Here is a 6,000-nt window from a genome sequence, read left to right on the forward strand (position 1 = left end):
TATTTCCTTGAATCTAATGGGTTACAGGATCCAAGGCAACATGGCTTTACAAAAGGTAAATCGTGCCAAACGAACCTGATTGAATTTTTTGATTGGGTGACCAGAGAGCTGGATCGAGGACATATGCTAGATGTAATTTACTTGGATTTCAGCAAAGCCTTTGATACAGTTCCTCATAAGAGGCTGTTGAACAAACTTGAAGGGCTGAAGTTAGGACCCAAAGTGGTGAACTGGGTCAGAAACTGGCTGTCGGACAGACGCCAGAGGGTGGTGGTTAATGGAAGTCGCTCGAAGGAAGGAAAGGTGACTAGTGGAGTCCCTCAGGGTTCGGTGCTGGGGCCAATCCTGTTCAATATGTATGTAAGTGACATTGCTGAAGGGTTAGAAGGAAAAGTGTGCCTTTTTGCAGATGATACCAAGATTTGTAACAGAGTAGACACCGAAGAGGGAGTGGAAAATATGAAAAAGGATCTGCAAAAGTTAGAGGAATGGTCTAATACCTGGCAACTAAAATTCAATGCAAAGAAATGCAGAGTAATGCATTTGGGGATTAATAATAGGAAGGAACCGTATATGCTGGGAGGAGAGAAGCTGATATGCACGGACGGGGAGAGGGACCTTGGGGTGATAGTGTCCGAAGATCTAAAGGCGAAAAAACAGTGTGACAAGGCAGTGGCTGCTGCCAGAAGGATTCTGGGCTGTATAAAGAGAGGCGTAGTCAGTAGAAGGAAGAAGGTGTTGATGCCCCTGTACAGGTCATTGGTGAGGCCCCACTTGGAGTATTGTGTTCAGTTTTGGAGACCATATCTGGCGAAAGACGTAAGAAGACTTGAGGCGGTCCAGAGGAGGGCGACGAAAATGATAGGAGGCTTGCGCCAGAAGACGTATGAGGAGAGACTGGAAGCCCTGAATATGTATACCCTAGAGGAAAGGAGAGACAGGGGAGATATGATTCAGACATTCAAATACTTAAAGGGTATTAACGTAGAACAAAATCTTTTCCAGAGAAAGGATTATCCCAGGACAAGCAGGCAGCATATTCTTGACTGATGGGTGACGGCACCGACGGAGCCCCGGTACGGACAATTTTAGAGTGATCTCACTCTAAGAACTTTTAGAAAGTTCTAGCTCGGCCGCACCGCGCACGCGCGAGTGCCTTCCCGCCCGACAGAGGCGCGCGGTCCCTCAGTTTCTTAGTTTCCGCGGAGCTAAGAAGACGCGTTTTTTTCAACGGCTGTTGAAACTTTTTTTTCTATTGCCTTCCCGCTCGCGTAAACTTTTGGCTAATTGGCCTTATTTCGTTTCTTTTTTCTTTTTTGTAAAAAAAAAAAAAAAACAAACAATTTTTTCTTTTCTTAATTTGATTTTCCCCGGCGGGGCCTTCTGCCACCATCGAAGCCTCGGCCTTCGATTTGGCGGAAGCCGTTTTTCCTTTCATGCCCCCTCAACCGGGTTTTAAAAAGTGCCAGCGGTGTGCTAGGCCTATATCTCTCACGGACCCACACAACTGTGTTTGGTTACAGTGTTTGGGTCCTGAGCATCAGGCCTCTACTTGCACCCGCTGTGCTACTCTAAAAAAACGGACATTAAAAAATCGCCAAATACAGCAGCGATTACTGTTCGGTGCCGAGATGTCCGACCCCGTTCCCTCGACTCCGGCTTCGGCACCGATTCAGTCGGCACCCTCGTCTTCGACGCCGCGTGATTCCACACCGGCGTCTCAACAGTCAGGTAAGCCGGCTAAGAAGCCTTCCCCGCTGGAACGTCTTCCGGCCTCGAGTGCAGTGAGTCCAATCCTGCCGCCTGTAAGACGCCAGCGGAAGCGCTCCGCCCCTATAGAGGTGAGTCCCTCGACATCGGGCTCCTCATCTCCGGGGCGTCGAGCGGCACCGCAGGTACCGCAGAAGAAAAAAGCGGTACCGGTGCCATCCCTTGATGACCGCATTACGGCCATCCTTCAGGTGCAGCTTAAGGAGCAATTAGAACGGCTCCTTCCTGCTATCATGACACCGAACCTTCCGGTGCCGGCCCGCACCGAGCTATCGGTACCGGTTGTGGAACAACCCGTATCGATACCGATTGTGGAACCCGTGTTACCCGCTTCCACTGTTTCGGTACCGCTTCACCTAACCTCATCGGTATCGATGCCAGTCCTTGCACCGGAGCCGAGAGCTCACCATCAATCGGTACAGACTTCGGCACCGGTGCGACCGATAACATCTCCTGACTCGGTATCGATGAGGTCGGGTAAGTCGGTGCGCAAAACCCGACACATACAAACGTCGACACCTGAGTCTCGGGACCATTCTTCCCATGTCAGGGACCCTGATCTGTGGGGAGACTCAGAGGAACCCTTTCTTTCTGAAGGCGAATGTTCCTCAGAGGAGGAGGATTCGGCTGTCCCTGACCCATCCTCCAAACAGGTCACTTCCTCTTTCTCCTGTTTTTTTGAAAGAGATGTGTGAATCCTTGTCCATTCCTTTGGAGGCTGAATCCAAAAAGTCTAAAGCTTTTTTGGATGCCCTTGATTTTGACCAGCCTCCAAAGGAATTTTTGAAACTTCCCCTTCATGACATCTTGAAGGAAACTTTCTATAAGAATTTAGAGACTCCTTTAACTGTCCCAGGGGCCCCACGTAAACTGGATTCTCTATATAAAGTAATTCCCATTCCTGGGTTCGACAAACCTCAACTTCCACACGAATCCTTATTTGTCGAATCCACCCTTAAAAAGACTTCAGGAGCCAGTGTATATGCATCTGTCCCTCCTGGCAGAGAAGGAAGGGCCATGGATAAATTTGGTAAGAGGCTCTACCAAAATGCTATGTTAGCAAATAGGGCTAGTAATTATGCTTTTCATTTCTCTTTTTATTTAAAGCATCTCCTTACCACCATGACTTCTTTCGAAAAGTATCTTCCTTCACGAAAACATCATTCTTTTCACACCTGCCTGTCGTCTCTTTTCCAGTTACGTAAGTTTATGGTTAGATCCATATATGACACCTTTGAACTTACATCCAGAGCAACAGCAATGTCGGTGGCTATGCGCCGTTTGGCCTGGCTTCGGGTATCCGAGCTTGATGTTAACCATCAAGATCGGTTAGCCAACGCCCCGTGCCTAGGGGATGAGCTCTTTGGGGATTCCATGGACTCAACCACACAAAAGCTCTCTGCTCATGAGACGCGCTGGGATACCCTGCTTAAAAATAAAAAGAAGCCTCCTCCGCCAAAACCATATAGACAGCAGTCGGCCTATCAGCGCCGCTTCACAGCTCGTCCATTACCTACCACTGCTCAGCAACCCAGGCGTCAGAGGCAACAACAACGTCAGCCTCCTAGACAGCAGCAGCAGCAACAATCTGTGAAACAACCTCCTCAGCAGAAGTCACAGCCCTTTTGACTTCATTCTCCACAGTATAGCCAGTATCCCTATTCCTGCTCTCCTGCCTCAGCCTATAGGAGGTCGACTTTCTCTGTTCCTCAGCCGGTGGGAAGTAATCACTTCGGACCAATGGGTCCTCAACATCATCCGCCACGGCTACTCTCTCAACTTTCAGACTCTTCCACCTCAAAGCCTGCCAAAAGAGTCTGCTTTGCACAGTCCTCAATCTGCCCTCCTTATTCAGGAAGTCCAATCCCTACTCCTTCTGAACGCTATAGAAGAAGTTCCTCTAGATCAAAAAGGGCAGGGATTCTACTCCCGTTATTTTCTAGTCCCCAAAAAAACAGGAGATCTCAGACCAATTTTAGATCTTCGCGATCTCAACAAATATCTGGTAAAAGAAAAATTCAAAATGCTTTCTTTAGCCATCCTTTATCCTCTTCTAAATCAAAACGACTGGCTATGCTCCCTCGATCTCAAAGAGGCTTACACTCACATACCGATCAATGTAACCTCAAGACCATATCTCCGATTCATGATCAATCATTGTCATTACCAATACAAGGTGCTGCCCTTCGGTCTAGCCTCATCTCCAAGGGTATTCACCAAATGTCTCATTGTGGTAGCGGCATTTCTACGCTCTCACCACCTTCATGTATTTCCTTACCTGGACGACTGGTTGATCAAAGCCACATCCGCTCAAGCAGTTCTCCTGGCCACCAACCAAACCATCCAGTTTCTATGAATTCTGGGGTTCGAAATCAATCTACCCAAATCTCATCTCATCCCCACTCAAAGACTTCAATTCATTGGAGCGATCCTGGATACTCTCCTAATGAGAGCTTTCCTACCATCCAATCGTCTTCAGACCCTTCGGTCTCTATGTCAGCAGGTGCTTTCACTTCCTTCCATCTCAGCCAGACACATGATGGTACTTTTGGGGCACATGGCATCCACAGTTCATGTCACACCTCACGCACGTCTTCACCTGCGCACTCCTCAATGGACCCTTGCTACTCAGTGGTCCCAAGTGTCGGATCCTTGTTCACGACACATATCTGTGACATCATCTCTTCGTCAGTCTCTTCAATGGTGGTTGGTATCCTCAAATCTATCCAGAGGTCTTCTGTTCCATCAGCCTCCTCATCAACTAGTCATCACCACCGACGCCTCTCTGTATGCATGGGGAGCTCACTTGAACGAGTTCCAGACTCAAGGTCTTTGGACAGCCCAGGAAAAGAAGCATCAAATCAATTTCCTGGAACTCAGAGCAATGTTTTATGCCCTCAAGGCCTTCCAACATCTTCTCTTTCCTCAGGTCCTTCTGTTGTGCACAGACAATCAGGTTGCGATGTACTACATCAACAAACAGGGTGGGACAGGCTCTCGCCTTTTATGCCAGGAAGCCCAAAAGATCTGGACTTGGGCCATAGATCACCATCTCTTCCTGAAAGCTATATACATTCAGGGGGCACAGAATTCTTTAGCGGACAAACTCAGCAGAATTCTCCAACCTCACGAGTGGACACTCGATCCTGTAACTCTGCAGTCTATCTTCACTCAATGGGGCACTCCTCAGATAGACCTCTTTGCAGCTCCTCACAATCATCAGCTGCCCCTATTCTGCTCCAGACTTTACTCTCCGCACCGTCTGGCAGCGGATGCTTTTCTCCTCGACTGGTCGGATCTATTCCTGTATGCCTTCCCTCCTCTGCCTCTCATGTTGAGAACCTTGTTCAAGCTCAAGAGGGAACGAGCCACCATGATTCTGATTGCTCCGAGGTGGCCCAGGCAACATTGGTTCTCCCTTCTACTTCAACTCAGTTCCAGGGAACCCTTTCTTCTTCCTCTGTTTCCATCTCTGCTTACGCAACAGCAGGAAACCCTTCTACATCCCAACCTCCAGTCTCTACACCTGACAGCTTGGTATCTCTCGGGCTGACTTCGACTAATACTCTTTTGTCTCAGCCCGTTCGTTCCATTCTGGATGCCTCCAGGAAACCAGCCACTCTGCAATGTTACCATCAAAAGTGGACGAGATTTTCTTCCTGGTGTCTTCTTCATCATCTTGATCCCACTTCCCTGGCAGTGGAGACGTTGTTGGATTATTTACTTTCTTTGTCTGACTCTGGCCTTAAGTCCTCTTCCATCAGAGTCCACCTCAGTGCCATTGCAGCTTTTCATGAGCCAGTCCATGGAAAACTTCTTTCAGCTCATCCCCTGGTGTCCAGGTTCATGCGTGGGCTTTTCAATGTGAAACCACCTCTTAAAGCCCCTCCGGTTATCTGGGATCTCAATGTAGTTCTTTCCGCTTTAATGAAGCCTCCATTTGAACCTTTGGCTACCTCTCCTTTCAAGTTTCTCACTTGGAAGGTACTTTTCCTTATTGCTCTTACCTCTGCCAGGAGAGTCAGTGAGCTTCATGCACTGGTTGCAGATCCACCTTTTACGGTTTTTCACCATGACAAGGTAGTTCTGCGTACACATCCAAAGTTTCTCCCTAAGGTTGTCTCTGAATTTCATCTCAACCAATCCATTGTTCTACCTGTTTTCTTTCCAAAACCTCATTCTCATTCTGGGGAACAAGCTCTGCATACTTTGGATTGTAAAAGGGCTCTT

The sequence above is a fragment of the Geotrypetes seraphini genome, chromosome 11 (assembly GCF_902459505.1).
Source record: "Geotrypetes seraphini chromosome 11, aGeoSer1.1, whole genome shotgun sequence".
In the NCBI taxonomy this organism is placed as follows: Eukaryota; Metazoa; Chordata; class Amphibia; order Gymnophiona; family Dermophiidae; genus Geotrypetes; species Geotrypetes seraphini.